Here is a 20,647-nt window from a genome sequence, read left to right on the forward strand (position 1 = left end):
ATTTTCATACTTTGGCAGTTACTTTGAGTCTGAGTAGGTTGAACTTTTCAGCAGATAATGATTGTACAACGGACCACCCACATTAATGTGACAACCGCTTATGTTCGACGTCAACGTGGAGTAACCACACATAGACGGCAGATGGCATCACTAGCAGCGGAGGGTATATCAGGCGTGTCGGAGGGAAGTGGGAAAATCCACCATCTACCCCTCCCGGATGATGAGCTTCGCCCTGACATCTACCCTTCCTACCAACTCTAAACCCACCTTCCTGCCTCCTCCTCATGGCTGCTTCTCCTCCCCCTCCCTCCTCCTGAGCGGCTTTCCCCTCTCTCTCTTGTGCCCCTTTCAGTGTCTCTGCACTCTCTCCTGCCTTGTCTTCCCTCTTCTTCTCCTGCCCCACGTGTCTCCTGCCTCTTAGTGTACCCGCTGACGCCCCTAGTCTCTTCATCCTACCGTTTCTCCTGTTGCCCGTTGCTCTCCCCTCCTTTTCCATCCTCTCTGCCGTTTCCCTCGGCAGGTCCCACCTGGCAGTTTTATTCTTCGTTGTGTGTGCTCCAAGTGGGTTTAAGTGTGTTGTTATGGAGCGTTTGTAATACTGTGGCCGACTTCTAACCTGTGCTTGTGCATCCAGTGTCTTCTCTGTGTTTTAAGAATCGCCAACTGTGTTTCTTTAACTTTCTGGTGACTTTTTTAACTGTCCCCCAGGAACGCCTCCATGTCAATGTATTTTTACCTCCATTTTCTCCGCTTACCCTGTTTTATGTTCCCTTTTTTTATCGCCTTATGTAACTAACATTTTATTCTTGTTTTAGTTGTCATGTCACTAGGCTGAAGAGCGGCGGATTGTGCCGCTGAGCTGGCCAGAGTGGCCATGCGGTTCTAGGCGCTGCAGTCCGGAACCGATCGACTGCTGTGGTTGCAGGTTCGAATCCTGCCTAGGGCATGGATGTGTGTGATATCCTTAGGTTAGTTAGGTTTAATTAGTTCTAAGTTATAGGCGACTGATGACCTCAGAAGATAAGTCTCATAATGCTCAGAGCCATTTTTTGTGCCGCTGACAGCCCTCGCCTGCCCTTATGGGGCATGGAAGTGAAATCACAATAAGGGAAAAAAAGAAGTGGGGAACAGTGCAGTCATTGTTGTAAAGAGGAAACAGAAGGGAATTCTTTTGGCCAAGGGTGGAACGATTCCGAAACGGCTAAGACTGTAAACTGCTGCTGTGGCTAAAGTAAACAGTGCATGGCAAACTGGTGCTACCCAAAACTGGCGCCAAGTCAACTGTGGTGCGCCATGAGCCATAGATGACAGAGGTGAAAGACGGATTCAGAGATGGTTACGGACGAATAGTCGTGCAACTGTTGACAACTGACCGCCCAGATGAACCACGGAGCTACCAACAGTGTCTCCTCAACTAAGATTCATCGAACATTGCTGTGTATGGAGCAGGCGGCTGATGCACCCATGATGGAAGCAAATCCCAGCATGTGTTATGGTATGAGGAATGGCATTCTCTGGGAGATCTCCACTTTCTGGAAGGCACAATGGATCAACATAAGCATGCTCCTATCCTCAGGGACCATGACCAGTCCTACAAGCAGTTTGTTTTTGTTCCTCGGCACGATGTCATCTGCCATCAAGACAGTGCAACGTGTCACACAGCTCGTAGTGTACATGCGTGGTTTGCAGAGCACCAAGATGATTTTACCGTACTCCCTTGGCCACCAGGCTCCACTGATTTAAAGCATTCGAGAATCCGTTGGACAACCTCTGTCGAGATATTCGTGGCATCGATCCTTAACCGAGAAATATAGCGGAGCCGGCCACGGTAATGGTGTTGGCATGGCTCCACATCCATGTCGGTACTTTCCAGGACCTCAGCGACTCTCCTCCTCCACATCTCCCATCTGTGCAGAAGGTGGTTCAAAATGGTTCAAATGGCTCTGAGCACTATGGGACTTAACTTCTGAGGTCATCAGTCCCCTAGAACTTAGAACTACTTAAACCTAACTAACCTAAGGACATCACACACATCCATGCCCAAGGCAGGATTAGAGAATGCGATCGTAGCGGTCGCGCGGTTCCAGACTGAAGCGCCTAGAACCGCTCGGCCACACCGGCCGGCCAAAAGGTGGTTATTCAAGCTTTTGACGGGTGGTCACATTAATGTGGCTGGAATAGCTTTAGAGTCAGTGAAACACCTTTCTTCTTGGACTTTCTTTTGCTCGGCACATTCTACGGACTATGTGATTCCGTTTTTGACAGACTTTTTCAATTGCTCTGAGTCTGAGTAGGCTGAACTGTTCAGGAAATAGCGATAATAATTATGTCAGCCTATATACAAATGCAAGAGCATTTTGCACAAAACTGTTGCTTGGTTATTATTGTCAGTTAATGTCTGTCAGACTGGACACTGAAAGGTGTTGTTTGCTTACGGTGCGGGGCTTGGGAACAGTGGTTGTCGACATGGCTTTGTAACAGATAAGAGAACGTTCGATCTATGTGCAGTGCTAAAACGCCTTAGTGGCGTAAGTTGCGGTATGTACTTTGCGAACCAGGAGGAAATCGGAATACAGCCTCGAGGGCGTTGACTGAAGGCAATAGGAATAGTATTAGTAATTCTAAAATACCACGACGCATCCAGTTTCTGAAGACCTGTTGCGTTTCACAGGTATTCAGAAGTTTGGTGGGCTAGAGGCCAGCTACTTTATTATTGATTCAATGAATCTAACAGAACAGAGTTTAGCTATTACGTATCGAGTTCTGGTGTTCAGTTTGCGTTTTTGGAATTGCGTAGAGCGTGTATTAATTTTTGTAATATGAATGAATCCTTCAGTTGCTTTAAAGGTTCTGATTTATTTTTTAGTGATTTGGCGCTACAGTGCAACTTCATACCCCTGAATATAAAACGAACATTTTTGTCATACCTGTAAATGCATTAAACCAAACTATCTGTAATTATTCCTAAAATCGACCGGAAATTAATTTCATTAAAATAAATCAGTTTCTATATGCACCGTGATATAAGCAAAATGGTTCAAATGGCTCTGATCACTATGCGACTTAACATCTGAGGTCATCAGTCCCCTAGAACTTAGAACTACTTAAACCTAACTAAACTAAGAACATCACACACATCCATGCCCGAGGCAGGATTCGAACCTGCGACTGTAGTGGTCGCGCGACTCCGGGCTGTAGCAGAATGGTAAAATAAGTTTTTACACAAGTGGTAAAAACAAAATGCGAACGCTATGTCTTAGTGTCTACAATACATCATATTTATAGAGTTTGCACTAAAATTCATTTTCGTTTCTCCCTCCTAGTAATATAGTTCTTTTGTGAGACCAATGATTTTAGTACAGTATCTATAAATGTAGTGAGTGATAGTCACTGATCCATAATTTTCGTTTTCACCAGTTTGCTGATTTCGTGATGCCCACAGAAAGTGCAATTGTTTTAGTTTAATGGGATAATGTGTGATTTTTTTAGAGCAATTATAGATTATGCATTTACATATTGATGCAACAGAAATGTGTTTATTGCATTCAGAGGCGTCAGTATAGTGCACTGCAGTAAATAAAACAAAACCTTTCAATACTGCGGAAGGATTCATTTATATTACAAAAAAATTATAGCAAAATGTCGCGGCCTCCGATCTGTCCGAAGATGGACGAATGAAAATTCTATAGACTGTGGTTGAACCTTATGTAAGTATCTACTGAAAACTTCCTATACCTGACGATGATTTGACAATCGAAACGCGTAGCAATAATAACATTTTTCGCATAGCAACTGATATTGAAACAATATAATTTTCGATAAGTAAAAGTTGTAAGGCATCAAGTGCGGAGCCGGCCGCTGTGGCCGAGCAGTTTTAGTCGCTTCAGTCTGGAACCGTGTGACCGCTACGGTCGCAGGTTCGAATTCTGCCTCGGGCATGGATGTGTGTGATGTCCTTAGGTTAGTTAGGTTTAACTAGTTCTAAGTTCTAGGGGACTGATGACCTCAGATGTTAAGTCCCATAGTGCTCAGAGCAATTTAAACCACGTGCTGGAAACACTTTTAAAAAATTATCTCTCTACATAGCGCGATTGTGCCAAGAGAGCTGATTAGGAGAGAGACTGCGGGGAAATTCCATGCTCAAGCGATGTAATCATTACAAAAATGCTTATTTGTTTCTTTGCCATTCTGTGCAGGCGAACAATATTTGCGGATTTCGTTGTGTTGATGTTATCACAGAGGGGAGTTGGATCCACTCCAACATGGTGAAGGTGTCCTGGGAGACTACAGTGTTTGAACTTCATATTTACGTAATAGGGAAACACAATTAGAATACATAATGATGGACTTGTGCCTTCAATGGATCCAGTTGTAGACCGTCGTACAGAAATATCGGGAGACAGAAGAGTGGAGTAATCGGAAAGTTGTCCAAGTTTCGTATCGGCAGTCACTCCAAAACAGTCAGGCACGTTAATGTGTCCATTGCTTTAACATTGCATAATATTGCATTCTGTTGTTGTAGGGAGAGAGAGAGAGAGAGAGAGAGAGAGAGAGAGAGAGAGAGAGTGAGACAAACAAGGTGCCGAAACCACTTGAGGAGCAATCAGGCGCTTCGAGCGCACAGGGCACCGCCAGGTGTCGGCAGGCAAAACACTGCGCTGCAGCTTCCATACCTTGAGGGTGCGGGGCAGTTATCAGTGCTGCTGTGGACGACTGTCGATAACACTGGGTGTGTTGCTCGGCGTAAACAGCGGCGGCTCCTGCGGTGAGAGCGTATCGCTCGCCGGCCAGCAGCCGCGCGTAATTAACTCGCCGCCTGCCACAGGGAAAGCTCTCGTGTTTTCCCGGCTCCGCCCCTTTCCGCAGCACAACACAGAGATTACGGCCGATTCCGTCAACAGCGTCGGAACTGCAGCATCAGACTTCCACGCACCGCTAGTTTCAGGGGACGTAAGTCGATGAATTACTGAACACTCCAAAATTAATTTGAACCAGTTTTTTTTTTTTTTTTTACACAGGGAGGTGTAGTACATCTCAAGACCACTGTTCGTTAATAAGTTTGCGAACTTGAGACAAACAAGTTTATGGCGCCACCTGTTATGAGTCAGTACCACGACTTGTAGAGTCAGTGGCATCACGCTGAAAGCGCCAATCGATCTACGTCAGCCGTTTACAGTCGATTGGGATTGCCTACATCCCATCCTGAAGTAAGGTCGAATGTCTGAAATTTAAGTGCAATTTATTTCACGTATATTTTGCACTATAATGAAAAATAAAGAGAGTATTCTATGTTTCATCATATGTAATTTTTTGTATGATAAATAGTATTTTATTTACATAATTATATGCCGTATAATGTGCGAACTGGAAGTACATGCGCGGAATGACAGTGGCTTAAAATCGTGAAGAGTTTTTTGAACGAAGAGGTGAGGAGAATGCACGAAGTGAAGAAGAAGAATCTACCTACAGTACAGGAGAGGAACAGGATACAGATGATGAAACTGAAGTGGGGGACGCTACTTTGAAAGAGCACTTCGTATTTACGACCAAGTTTATTCTATTTCCTAATCAAAACTGCATGAATATTATGTTTCAACAATAAAAACTTTGCTTCATCAGGTTAACTTCCATTCGGAAAGGAGTTGCACTCAGCGACTGTTATGTTGAGTTGTCAATTATAGACTGCAGCAATTAGTCGTACTTTTTAAATTTTATTATGCAGATTTAGATTTCGGCGAGAAGCTAGCCATTCTCAATGCACTATTATTTTCGCTCAAAGCATAGTATTCAATAAACTGTGGGTGAAGCCCGATGAACAGGGACTTACGTGCTTTAAGCGAAAATAATAGTGCTTTGAGAATGGCTAGCTTCTAGCTGAAATCTAGATCCGCATAATAAAATTTAAAAAGGACGACTGATTGCTACAGTCTATAATATACAAGACAAAAACTTTGCTTATTTTGATAATGCCAGAATTTTCACTTTTTCGCGATAGTCATCCGTTTTTACTTTCTAGAATAAATATAATTTTTCATTGTTCAATAATATACTATTTTTTATTATAGTGCTATATCTTAAGCAACTCAGTTAAATTTTAGCCATTTATATGAAAAGACAAAAAATATGGTTTTCAAAAAGCAATGTTCTTCAATTTTTCCGATATTTGAATTGTTCGATCTTATGTTTCGGTTATATGACTCACACAACTACAAAAATTAAGCTTTTGAGATGTGATAAAACTTTTCGAGTAAAAATATTCAATAGGTTATTTATTATAAAAATTGTTGTCACTGGGATGCAATCAAACCCAGTGAGTCAAGAATTTCACTTCACAGAAGTGTGTGAAGTAAGGATTAAGGACCTGTTTCTTCATTCTAAAAATTTTTGTGGTTACGAAAATGTTATGAGAATCAAAGATAAACTGAGATGTGTTCTGATAAAAAAGGGCCTAAGGCAAGCTAACAGCTTTTCTCCTTCACTATTCAACCGTAGAATGTCAACTCATGATCAGTAAGGTTTTCCTCAACTACGAAAAGTGTGAGTGCAATTACTAGCCAACCACCATTCGTTGAAATAGTGCGCTAAATATTTCAAATGTCATACTTAAGTGTGTAATAATGACGCTTTCCCTGACCATTGGTGGTCTTTAACACGAGGGGGTTACTCATCAGTTGGTTTCATGTGCAACGAAACATACAGAATGACATGTAAAACTACGGACGAAACTAACTTTTCACATGATGTGCCACTGTCAGGCAACGCAGCTCGATAAAATTTGGACCCCTACAATGTAGCACAGAAGGTAACTGAAAAAAAATACACGATGAGGCGAACGGAAATGACTCTTCTAGTCGAAGAGAATAATTACACTGAAGTCACAGCGATTTATGACGGTCCCCTGGACATTAAAACAGATGGGACTGCATGTTCAGCAACGTTCTCCCGTGCTGGCAACAAAGCTGGCAAGGGCGATCCATCTCTCCACCAATGCGGTTGAAAACTGCCGGATGGTCATTGCAATACGTCTCCCCAACGCATTCCACATGTGCTCGATGGGATTTAAGTCGGAGGGAACGGCCGAATATTCTCTCGTTTCAAGAGGTACTTCAACTACGCTTTTTAACGCGGTCGCGCTTTGTCGTCCATAAAAATAATGTCATGGCCGAATGCAACCATGAAAAGACGCACATCGGCAAAGAGAACAGTGTCACATTAACGCTGATCAGTGAGTGCACCGTATTCAAAAGAGGACGGTTCGCCCATGCAACATTATGTCTACCCACACAGTTACACCTAGATCACCAAACCGTTCATGTTGGGCGCTGTTACTGGGTGCATTAAGTCTTCACACCTCTCATCCAGTATTGTCGAAGATAATCGTTTGGGTGGTCCAGATGTCATGATGTGGTGAGGTGTACTCTTGCATGGGAGTGCTGATCTCTAAACCTAAAGCGATACGCTCAGAAGCTGTACTCCTTTCCCATATACGTCTTCTTAGGGTTTCATTCGGCACGTCCACATGCACCAAGTACCATCCGGCTGTTATCAACGAAAGTGGTCGAAGAATGGACTGTCGTACCACACGAAATCCTCGCCAATCTTGTGGTCAGCATCTGAGTACGTTGCAGAGCACATAATAAATCGCCGTGCGTGGTGATGTCACACTCTGTTAAAAACCATGTCTCGCCTTTTGTAATGTTCATGGGCCATAATAAATCGCACTGACTTCAGTATAATTGATATCGTTGAATAAAAGTATCTTTTCTGTTCGTCTAACTGCGTATTTCTTTCAGTTACCTCCTGTACTGTAACAGTCCTTTCTATGTATGGTCAAAGTTTGATCGAGCTGTGTTACTTGGCAGCGACACATCAAGAGAGAGTTACTTCCGCCATTAACTTTTGGACGCCACTGCATTTAGTGAACATAGCCACAGAATATGAAAAAAAAACCTGAAAATAAAGAAAACTGCAAATATATTTCCGGGGAATTACCGCAGAAATTTCGCTTGTGAGAACAAAACTCTTTCGAACCACAAGATGTGTATGCTGATATTCAGTAAGGACACTGATGACCGTGCATCTGATCTCCTTAACTCCAACATTATCATCAAAGTATGTCGAAAGATGCAATGAAATAAATCTAAGTATTCAGAGTTGGGATTAAAATCCAGAGTGAAAGGATATCAGTGATAATGTTCGTTGATGATGTTGCTGTTCTCTTTGAAAGTGACGGAGAATTTCAGGACCTGCTGGGCATGAAGCATAGATTGAGAGTAAACAAAAGAAAATCGAAATTACTGAAGATTAACAGATATAAGATTAGCGACAAACTTAACGTCAACGTGGCGGCCGAAGGAATTCTCCCGCGCTGGAAGTGGAAGAACGTATGACGGGCCAGGAGAAGAAGAAAAGCAGACCAACACTGACTACGACAACCCCCCCCCCCCCCCCCTCGCACAAACGTGTGAAGTACAACACTGTATGGAAGTGAGACACGGACTGTGAGAAAACTGGAAAAGAGGCGAACCGAAGAGTGCCACAAACCGATACTGAAAATTAAATGGAGTGCCAAGAAATGCCGGTATTTTCCACCAAAAAAAGAATATGTTCAAAAGCCAAACAAAGAAGCGACAGGTCGGTAGTAGATACACGAAGAAGCAGTTAATAACTTCCACGGTACTACAGGGAACCACAGAGAATAAGAATAGAGGGGAAGACGGATTCTGAATATATACAAACAAAAATTGAGGATGTTTGGTAGAAGTGTTGTTCTGAGTGGAAAGGATTGGCACAAGAGTGGTGGTCGTGATAGGCGACATCAAACAAGTCAGAAGACCGACGAAAAAAAGTTACATTACGAACGATCTCGACCTGAGATTATACGACTGAGTAAAAAAATACCAGATTTTGAATTCATCTGCTTGCGCAGTAAGAGCAGTAGTTATTCTAGAACAGTAATAATTGTTACACGATCTTAATCTCCATAAAATGGGTTTCGTGCACCACAACATTTCGCTTATGACGCTGTTCCACGATACGTATATGGTGTCATCAACAATGACACCATTGATTTCGTTACATCCAGTATAAGGGAAATGTCGGACATCGCTGTTACGGCTCTGTCTGTGACGCTGTGAGAACTTTAATCACTTCGGCTTTTAAAATGTAAATTCAGGGCCTCGCAGCTGGAACACCTCCAATCCTGCTCTGTAGCGTTGCGCCGGAGAGCAACGCTGGCATATCGCTGACGTTAGTAAAACATTACGGGCGCACTCAAATTGTTTTAGAGTTACGACTGCAACTAGCTTACGCAGAGTGACGCGACTTGCGACGTCAGCTGGCTAACTTCGTATAGGCCACTGTAAAAGTGTTTGAAACTCGACTCAATCGCAGAACTTGTAGTGCCCGATCGGATTTTTTGCTCATAACACGAAATAACATTCATAGGCTATCAGAGAGCAGCCACTACATATAAAAGTGTTCCTAGTTCTGCAGTTAAATTTTTAATTTATATGTACTCGCTTCAGTGTGTTAGTTGGTATTATTTCTCTGAGTCTAACAGCCTACTTGCAAACACGACACACTCGTGGGCTGTTCGGAAAGTAAGTTCCGATCGTTCGCGAAATGGAAACGACAGTGAAAATCAAAAATATTTTATTTGCAACAGTTTGCTACACGTTCCAGCTACTTCTCTGCACAGTCACGGTTACGACGTAGACATCTGTCGTTGCGTTACCAACTTTCCAATACCTCGTTATAGAAGGCAGCCTCCTGTGCCTTCCGCCACTTCTCCACGCCGGCCTGCAGTTCGTTGTCTGTGCCAAAATGTTGTGTTCACAGCCAGCGGTACATGTCAGCAGCGGCGAACATCGTAGGGAGCCCAATATGGGCTGTATGGTGGGTGATCAAACACTTCCCATAGAGAAAAATGCAGGGACGTACTCATTGCCTCTACAGTATGCGGTCAAGGACTGTCATGGAGAAGGAAATGTAGGGGTTGCAAGATATCATGCGAAACCTCGCAGCGGGCACCCATACTTGGCGGGAGACATTACTTACTGTTCTAGGCATCTTTACGTGCTCACTGTTTACTCACAAGGCTAGGGCCCCAGGGCACCTATTTCAGATTTAGCGGTAAAGCGCCCCAGTGGATTTGAGTGCTTTGAGGAGTGCTAGTTCTGCAAAGTTCGCAGGAGAGCTTCTGTAAAGTTTGGAAGGTAGGAGACGAGGTACTGGCAGAAGTAGAGCTGTGAGGACGGGGCGTCAGTTGTGCTTGGGTAGCTCAGTTGGTAGAGCACTTGCCCGCGACAGGCAAAGGTCCCGAGTTCGAGTCTCGGTCCGGCACACAGTTTTAATCTGCCAGGAAGTTTCATATCAGCGCACACTCCGCTGCAGAGTGAAAATCTCATTCTGGCCCCAGTGGATAGCCCATCAGAAACTGATCACAGGTCAAATATGAAAACATGAAGAAGATTTACTGAATTGTGAATAAAGAGGCAAAATAGTAACTGTGAATAGTCCTACCTCAAGATGTGCAACATCTAGCGAATTTGAAGAGCCACCGCTTCGTGGTTGTGTTGTTATCGTGTTGGACTACGAAGGAAGGTATCCGTGTTCAGATCTCCCACGCGTCACTTTTTTTTCCTGTTTCTCAAGATTATAAACTTCCCGCCCGGTCATTGACGTGTCTGTTCTCCTTCTGTAGTCTTGGTAGTTATCATACTACACATTGGTTATAGATATGTGTCATGTGGTATATATTACTGTCGCAAGTAAATGTGATGAATAGTGAGAGCAGGGGAGATGCCGCATAGATCTCTTACAGAAATGAAAGCAACAAATAAACTGGTGTGAACTATGTTGCAACAAAGGAATTCAAGAGTCAAAGCTTCCAAAACGGAAAGTACAAGTAATAACATATGGTACTTGTGTAGAACAAATAGGAAGTACGTACGTCTGGAGGTTCCTCCCTTGTACCTCGCTGTTGCAAATAGACGGTACACCACAACACATACGCAAATTTGAATGCAGCGAAGAGACACGTCAATGACCGGACGGACAGTTCATAATTTTTTTTTAAAAAAAAGGGAACACGGGGGAGATTTGAACATGGATCTCTCTGTTCGCAGTCGAACACCGTGAACACGTAATCACGAAGCTGAGGCTATTCAAATTAGCTCGATGTTCTTGAACCTGGACTGTTTACAGTATCTATTTTGCTTCTTTTTTCACAGTTCAGTGGATCATCTTCCATGTTTGGTCTGTGTTCAGTTTTTGACGGGATATACACGGGGCCATCTTACCGCTAAATCTAATGGTGGAGGGGGTGGTGGGATGGGGGAGACGATGGAGAGTTTCGCTTGTCAGAACTGAAGAGAGGGGCGTGACGCAATTAACAGGCATGCTAGAAACATTGCCCATTGTGCAAAGATTCATACAATTTTTACTGTTGTTTCCATTTCGGGACCTGTCGGACTTTACTTCTCGACCAACCCTCATAAATTACACAAGATTTGGTACGTAGGACATCCGTAACTGAGAGACATGAAAACTAATTTAGAGAGATCCGCTTCAGTTATACTAATACTTGTTTAAACCACGACCGGTGCACGCTAGAAAGACCAATCACCACTGTGTAGAGGGCCACCTCGACGTTGCCCTCCAGAGAATAGTGGTTGGCTTTTCTAGCGTGCAATGATTGGAATTCTTGTACGATTGGCCCGACCGTATGTTATGTTTTACCAAATACTATAATTTCATACACATGGCAACTGGATTTTAAAATCTCGAAACCGGTCATGGTTTAAATAAATATTAGTACAACTGAAGCGAAACTCCTAATTTTCTACCTGGTGCTTTCTGCACGATCGTAACTGTACGACTATTAGACTATGCCTGTCCGTACAATACTTGTGTCCAGACTTCAAAACCTGCCTTTCTGCCCAGGGGAAAATAACAATTAATGCCTTGCTCTTGCCACATGTACTGGGAGGTACTACTCCTAACAGCTATAATTATTAGTCTGCAGATGAAGTAAATACTTACGTAATGTTGTTCAGTGCACTGTTCCCAATCACCAATAAAAATTATTGCACTCCCAGTACCCTGCGTATTCCAGAAATGGGAAAAGTGAATGAACTTCAGAACTCCAGTGTAAAAGATTTCCTCGCAGTACACTTCTTTTATTCTGTACAACTGACCGAGATACAACTGTACTTATTCTTTGCCAAAACGAATTTGGGCTTTGTCTCTGAGGACCTCGTCATCCAGGCTATTGTAAAACCTTGTCTTCTTTCTAAAGCTGTTCCTCCAAGTAACTTAAAGCATGTAATGTAGTACTCGTGTTCTAGCTGGTTTGATGCAGCTCTCTGTGTAGTCTCCTGTACAAGACTCTTCATCTCTCTATCACTACTGCAACAACCATTTATGAATCTACTTACTGTATTCGAACCTTGGTTTCCATCTGCAATTCGTGTACCATGGTTAACAGTGCCACACCTTTCTTACCATACTATTATTATTTCCGCACTTAAAAAACTATAGTTCCTGCCTCTAAAAGCCTATACATTGTTGTTATGACCATCCCTGTACATACCATTAGTTGTAAGATTTTTACTATGATATTTTGATCTCACGGTAAAGTTCATCAGATGGCATACCTCATTTTTACAGAATTTGTGAAGGGTATATCGAGAGACATAAGTACATGTTGTGTGAACTGCTGGGCGCTTGTCTTTCTATGAAAAACAGTCAATAACAATTAAAATACCATCACACTCCGCTGAAAGTAACATACCGTATGAATCACAAAAGCCTTCAGACGAAAGTATCACTACTGCTCATTGTCATTTCATTGATTCTTGAGAATGCGGTCATAATCCAACAAACATTTTGTTAGTTGTAGCAACTGATGGTCGATGTTATTATCGAAGTCTCCGCTCATTACAGTCTCTAAATGAAATCATTACAGTTTTCATTAAACGACTGACAGACTCGTATGGAATTATTTATTGATAAGACACACTATAATACCTAAAATTAGAATTCTCTTCAACTGACAATGGCATGCATGCAATGACATATCGTTCCACGGAGACTACAGTAGAGTAAGAACGAAAAAAGATGGAATTAAGTACAGCTGAATCTTTTATAGAATGAAGGAAGAAGAATATGACGGTAAGCATAAGAAAATAGAAGCTGATGTGCGACGATTGAAATTTGCTTACCGACACTTGTTGCTGTCCTAGGAGACAGAAGGGTTTGGAGAGTCACCGGTAACGGAAGATTACGTGCTTCTGCGCACGTAGGCGTTGCGGGGAATCTCCCAAATGCGAAGCTGTCGCCCGATAGCGGCCTGCGTGATGTTCTCGCCTCGGGTGAACCTGCAGTTGATTGAGGAAGTTTCCATCAGATACGTTGTAGGTGTTACATACAGAGTTTAAACGAGGTGCAACAGTCTTGTCCACTATCTCTGATATTTTTTATAACAAGAACCTGTTCAATATATCAGCAGGCTGACAAACTCTGGGCAATTATGAACTTGTGCGTCAACAAACAAGATAAATTTCACTGCACTTGCACAAGACGGTACACTCATTGAGAAAACTAACGCGTGAACCATTATTCATTTCAATGACCTCCTTAGTGAGCTGTTTGCCTCTAAAACATTTTTATGTTTAATATTTTTATTATTTATAATTTTTGAATACATTCAATTAAGTTAAAGAGAGATTCATATAATGAGGCATATACGAGTGTATTTATAGTAAGATAACAGATCAACGGAATGGTCAGTGTCTTGAAAGGAGGGTATAAGATGAACATCAACAAAATCAAAACGAGGATAATGGAATGTAGTCGAATTAAATCGGGTGATGCTGAGGGAATTAGATTAAGAAATGAGACACTTAAAGTAGTAAAGGAGTTTTGCAATTTGGGGAGCAAAATAACTGATGATGGTCGAAGTAGAGGGGATATAAAATGTAGACTGGCAATGGAAAAGAAAGCGTTTGTGAAGAACAGAAATTTGTTAATATCGAGTATAGATTTAAGTGTCAGAAAGTCGTTTCTGAAAGTATTTGTATGGAAAGTGGTCATGTATGGAAGTGAAACATGGACGATAAATAGCTTGGACAAGAAGTGAATAGAAGCTTTCGAAATGTGGTGCTAGAGAAGAATGCTGAAGATTCGATGGGTAGATCACATAACTAATCAGCAGGTATTGAATACAATTGGGGAGAAGAGGAGTTTGTGGCACAACTTTACTAGAAGGTAGGACTTATTCTGAGGCATCAAGGGATCACCAATTTAATATTGGAGGGCAGCGTGGAGGGTAAAAATGGTAGACGGAGACCAAGAGATGAGTACACTAAGCAGATTCAGAAGGATATAGGCTGCAGTACGTACTGGGAGATGAAGCAGCTTGCACAGGATAGAGTAGCATGGAGAGCTGCATCAAACCAGTCTCAGGACTGAAGACCACAACAAAAACAGCTAACAGATGACGATTGTGACAGTTACTAATTAAAAAAACTGTCATTGTTGATAGTTTTCATTTCCGATACTCTCACAATAAAACAAAATTTTGATTTGGAGTTTGTTTCCAATTGTGGCATATTAGCAGAACCGTCAACAAAACTATATCTTCTAAACTGTAGATGAAGTAAGTTGCGTATCAGTACTTGAATGGATATTAAAAATGTATTTTTAATGCGGCACTACGATATCATTGTTTGGTCAGGATCCTTGGGCACATCTGTATAGCTCCTCAACGCGTTCTATACGTGCTCGATGGGGTTTAAGTTGGGGGAGTGGGAAGGTCAGTCCATTCGCTGGTTATTCTCTCTTTTCAAGAGCTGATCCACCTGCGCTCTTTGCCGGCCGGATGGTCGTGCGGTTCTAGGCGCTACAGTCTGGGCGCTACAGTCTGGATATGTGTGATGTCCTTAGGTTGGTTGGGTTTAAGTAGTTCTATGTTCTAGGGGACTGATGACCTTAGAAGTGAAGTCCCATAGTGCTCAGAGCCATTTGAACCATTTTTGAACCTGCGGTCTTTGGTGCGGTGTCACATTGTAATTCTACATGAAAATGAAGTCAGGCTCGAATTCACACCTGAAAAGACGTAAAGGGGGAGCGGTACAGTGTCACAATAATGTCACATATGGCGAGAGGTGGGAACACTCATGTGGTCTACATTTTTAGGAAATTGGTCTCCTTCCATATGTGCGTCCGTTGTTATGGTTGACAGTGGGCGACCGCACCTGCAGAGCAGGTGGAGATGCTCATGGAACGAGAGGATCTTCGGCGAACGGATTGGCCTGCCCGTTCCCCCAACTTAGTCCCATCAGCACTTGTGGTACGCACTGGGAAGATGTACTGCAGCACGTCCACAATCCCGCATCACCAACGACAAACCGCGCTTGTGGGGAGACGGAACGCCGCATCAATCTTGTGGCCATCATGAGAGGAGTTCGCAGAGCACACGCTACCGTCCGTGGTGTTCACTCATCGTGTTAAGAACCTTGTCCTGCCTTTTGTGGTGTCTAGGGTGTCATGATGAATCACAGTGACTTTGCGTCAATTATTACCTTTGAATGAAAATGTCATTTCTCTTCGTCTTACTGCGTTTTTGTTTCACTTATCTTCTGTATTATGTTGTAGCAGTTCTTTGTATGCATGATCGGAGTTTCATCTAGTTTTGTAACTTAGCAGTGACACATCATGCGAAGGTTACTTTCATTTTAAGTTTCGCACACCAGTGCACGTTTAGTTTGTCGTGAGTGAGGCGTTTGCTGCCATGGAATTTGTGATGATACATCTTTCCTAGAAGTATACTCTACTGACGGTTACACCATAGACTACCACTCGTTTTGCTATAAAAACTTACAAGTCAACGATATATAACTTTATGAGCAAATCTAAGTACGTTGTAGTGTACTGAAAGGTATGACGTCAGTCGTCAAGATCGACATATATTGATGGCTGTAGTAGAACATCGAAAGAGTCTCAGAACATCCATGGTATCGTTTCCATTTACCGACCACCACTACATAATTTTTGTCAAGGTCACCTAAATCAGCAGCTTTCCATATTTTCTTTATCTCTGGCACGATGTTAGATTCATTTCACATTACTATGGGACTTAACATCTCAGGTCATCAGTCTCCCAGAACTTACAACTCCTTAAATCTAACTAACCTAAGGACATCACACACATCCATGCTCGAGGCGGGATTCGAACCTGCTACCGTAGCGGTCGCGCGGTTACAGACTGTAGCTCCTAGAACCGCTCGGCCATCCCGGCCGGGGTGATTTTTGTCACACATTTCGTCAGCAATAAGTTGGTGACGTCATTATTCCAATTTTTTGTGATTTCCTGGGAGTTCTGCAGTGTAGAGATTGCCAGAATAGCTGCGTGTCTGCCGTACTCGGTGGCGCGCAGAGAGCTTTGGCAGCCAAGGATTGCGATAGCCGTGACTAAGGGTTGGCGGCCGCTGGTTGCCGAGGAAGTAACCCCCCTGTCATCTGCCGACCGAGGCCAGTGTCAGCAGAAAGGAATTCCTATGATAGCGACGCGCAGGAGGCGTTCCTGCCGCAGAGTTCTAGCATACCAATTAAGGTCGCGCGTGGCTGAGTAGGACAAGGGACGCGGCACGGTGGCCAGCGGTGCGCGGCTTCCGTCATAGACTTCCTGCTATCATGAGGATTACCCGCCTTCGAATTCCTCTCTTGATGTGCGGGGAGAAACTAGAGGCACTACTGCTTATCAGAAACCGTTTCGGCACCCTCCCAAGCTAACTTCTGCTCCTACAGACAGGGTGACTCAGCTTCACCCACCGTCTTCGTTTAATGCAACTCTCAGTGTTATACCTGGCGCGCAACATATTTATATTCTCTCCCAAGCTACGCGTAAGCTATTAGCCCAAAGAAAAGAAGTTAGCGCGGCCTTCTTGTAGGAAATTAATTGTAGATAAATTTTGTACTGGGATGCGCCACAGTTTCCGATTTATCAAGAAAAAGTACAAAAGTGACCAAACGCATCTCTACCCTCACACTCAACACTCACTCCTCATCGGTCAGAATTGCTAGTATGATGTTTGTGGCCCTCTCTCCTGCCACTGCACAAAAATTTCCAACTACACGAACTGTTCCCGATATTCGACCTTTTTCGGTTTCTAGTGATTGACCTGTTACGCCACCATCATAGTCGGCGACTTCGTTAACATTACTTATTTAAATGCGCCACTGAGGGTAATAAAAGGGAAACTAGTTTTGTAAAAGTTACGCTAAACTAATTATGTTGACAGTTCGATCCAACTTAACCCTTACAGCCACAATTGTTTCGTAGTCAGAAGGCCTGACGAATGCAACGATGTAATTGGCTCAAATGGCTCTAAGCACTGTAGGACTCAACATCTGAGGTCATCAGTCCCCTAGACTTAGAACTGCTTAAACCTAACTAACCCAAGGGCATCAAAAAAACTTTCAAATGTGTGTGAAATGTCATGGGACTTAACTGCTAAGGTCATCAGTCCCTAACCTTACACACTACTTAACCTAAATTATCCTAAAGACAAACACACACACCCACGCCCGAGGGAGGACTCGAAACTCCGCCGGGACCAGCCGCACAGTCCATGACTGCAGCGCCAGAGACCGCTCGGCTAATCCTGCGCGGCCCTAAGCACATCACACACATCCATGCCCGAGGCAGGGTTCGAACCTGCGACCGTAGTAGCTGCGCGGTTCCAGACTGAAGCGCCTAGAACCACTCATCCACCACGGCCGGCAACGATGCAATTGTTAATGCTCTTAAAATTTACTTAATTGTTAGGTAAAATGTACAAAAACCGTCAATTTTACTAATTGCAAGTGCTGGACTAAGCCGGTGACTACTAAGTCCACTCAATGAAGACCAAACAGGTCGAATGTGGGAATTAATTCATGCAGCCGCAAATTTTTGTACAGTGGTAGGAGGGAGTGCCATCAACAACTTACCACAAACCCTGACCGAGGGGGGGGGGGGGGGGGGGCTAAGGGTGGGAGTAGGTTTGAAGGTCATTTTTGCACGTTTTTCTTGAATAATTCAAAAACTACGGCCATTATCGAAAACGTATCGCGGTACAAAATTCAGCTACGAGTACATTAAATTTCCTACAAAAAAGGTGGTGTTAATTTTTTTCTGTAGTAATAAGTTTGCGCACAGTGAGAGACAGAATATAGAAATCTCGAGCGTGATTTTTTTTTTAAGGACAGATGTAAAATTGCAGGCTACATAAAATCTCATAGGTAGTGACAGCTGAAACGCTCTGTGTGCTTCATAGGTCACCCAGTACTGTAGGGCGGTTGGTACTTCGTGTTGTCAACATTTTCCTTACTGCTAATCGTCTTACGCTGACTCTAAGGTTGTTCCCCTCCAATTGAGGTGTTCTCATCCTTCTAGGCATCTCTCTGCCGCTAATAGTGGGCTTTAAGTCCCATACTCCCTAAGACGACGATCAGTTGTTTCATATTTCCTCTTATTGGGGGACCGTCGTTCTGGAAATCTCTTCCGATACATACATTTGGGCCACGAACCATCTGGCCATACGTACGGCAAATGGGCATCTACCAACTCCGCAGTTCAGCACACTTTCGTCGCATTGTACCACAAACTAAGTTCGAGAGGAACACTAAGCAGTTGATGCTACATGTTCGATGTCAGTAGAGCAACGAAGTTAATTGCGTGTCAACACAAGAAATGAAGTGTCATATGTCAACATTACCTTCATTCAGATAGAACAACAAACACTGGCTGTGAGCCGAAGCATTACAGGCTTATTGCAGACAATGCCTAAGCATTACAACTTACTGTAGACTTACATTCTAACCAAAAGTAGGCGGTACTTTGAACATTGTAACAAAACCTATCATGTAATGCTAGTACGCACTGTTTATGTATATTTTCCTCGACTATTGTGAGTATGAAGAGAATTGGAACATGAACTCTAACATGGAAATAAAGCGCTTTTGTACTGGCTATGGCCCCTGAGAGGTCGTATGGTGTACTCACACTGCTACGTACATATGCAGTGTGTGTTGACTACCAGTCATCTGCTCCGTGTGAAAGTGGCTGGGCTAAGAAAAATTTAAGTTTCTGATTTGCTTTTAAAACATCTTTCTCCACCTGAAGACACTCATTCTTACTGTTTTCTTGTTGAAAATCACTGCAAGTTTACTAAGAGAGGTAGCACGCAGTACGGCTGATCAGTACACCCTGCTTCTTCGGTGAAATCTCGTCGCCCCAGGGCAGGTGAATATTAAAGGACGCGTAGCGTCGCAGGGAATCGTCAGAGATCATTTCGTCTGTAACAAAAGTTGTTGCCCATGGTGTGATTCATAACACCTTGACATTTAATTCGAAGACTCCGAATCACCATGACCGGCTGACAGTTCTAGCGATGTAATTTGTCAAAATTTCAACATTAAACCGCGATGCACAACGCCTCTCTTGTTATATCTGCCACTGGAGTCGAATGGGTTTCTTTATGACTCTTTCGCGCTTACTAATAGAAACCGGGACGAAAAGTGCTACTATTATTTGTATGTTCTCTATATTCACTGCTAAGGATTCCAGCCTGAAAATCAATACGTAATTATCGAACGAGAGTTTTGTGAGCTCCGTCTTGGGCACTACGCTCCCTAAGGGATCAATCTCTGTCTGGCCTCTGCCTTTACTACGATTTATGATAGCGCCCCACTTTAAATCGCTCCGTACACATACTCGCAGATGTCTTATGGGTGTGGTTGTTTCCAGCGATTTTTCCGCAATTATATAGTAAACCCGTAGAAATGTTGGAACACGTGAGGCAATACTGACCCTACGATTTATCTTAGAAGAAAGATTAAGGAAAGGCAAACCCACGTTCCTAGCATTTGTAGACTTAGTGAAAGCTTTTGACAATTTTGACTGAAATACTCTCTTCCAAATTCTGAAGATGGCAGGGGTAAAATACAGGCAGCGAAAGGCTATTAACAATTTGCACAGAAACCAGATGGCAGTTACAAAAGTCGAGGGACGTGAAAGGGAAGCATGGTTGGGAAGGGAGTGAGACAGGGTTGTAGCCTATCGCGATGCTATTCAATCTGTATATTGAGCAAGCAGTAAAGGAAACAAAAGAAAAATTTGGAGTAGGTATTAAAATCCATGGAGAAGAAATAAAAGCTTTGAAGTTCGCCGATGACACTGTAATTCTGTCAGAGACAGCGAAGGACTTGGAAGAGCAGTTGATCGGAATGGACAGTGTCTTGAAAGGAGGGTATAAGATGAACAGCAACAAAAGCAAAACGAGGGTCATGGAATGTAGTCGAATTAAGTCGGGTGACGCTGAGGGAATTATATTAGGAAATAAGACACTTGAAGTAGTAAAGGAGTTTTGTTATGTGGGGAGCAAAATAATTGATAATGGTCGAAGTTATGAGGATATAAAATGTAGACTGGCGATGGCAAGGAAAGCGTTTCTGAAGAAGAAAAATTTGTTAACATCGGGTATAGATTTAAATGTCAGGAAGTCGTTTCTGAAAGTATTTGTGTGGAGTTTAGCCATGTATGGAAGTGAAACATGGACGATAAATATTTTGGACAAGAAGAGAATAGAAGCTTTCGAAA

At 43.0% G+C, this 20,647-nt stretch overlaps 1 protein-coding gene across 1 annotated transcript in view; it reads right to left on the reverse strand.

Annotated features, from left to right (window-relative positions):
* LOC126354579 (facilitated trehalose transporter Tret1) overlaps positions 1-20,647 on the reverse strand; it is a 205,198-nt gene that overhangs the window by 135,834 nt on the left and 48,717 nt on the right. The window contains exon 2 of the mRNA XM_050004325.1: positions 13,227-13,382. The gene's annotated coding sequence lies outside the window, so the exon portion shown is untranslated. The remainder of the gene's footprint in view (positions 1-13,226; positions 13,383-20,647) is intronic.

The sequence above is a fragment of the Schistocerca gregaria genome, chromosome 3, assembly GCF_023897955.1.
Source record: "Schistocerca gregaria isolate iqSchGreg1 chromosome 3, iqSchGreg1.2, whole genome shotgun sequence".
NCBI classification, from domain to species: domain Eukaryota; kingdom Metazoa; phylum Arthropoda; class Insecta; order Orthoptera; family Acrididae; genus Schistocerca; species Schistocerca gregaria.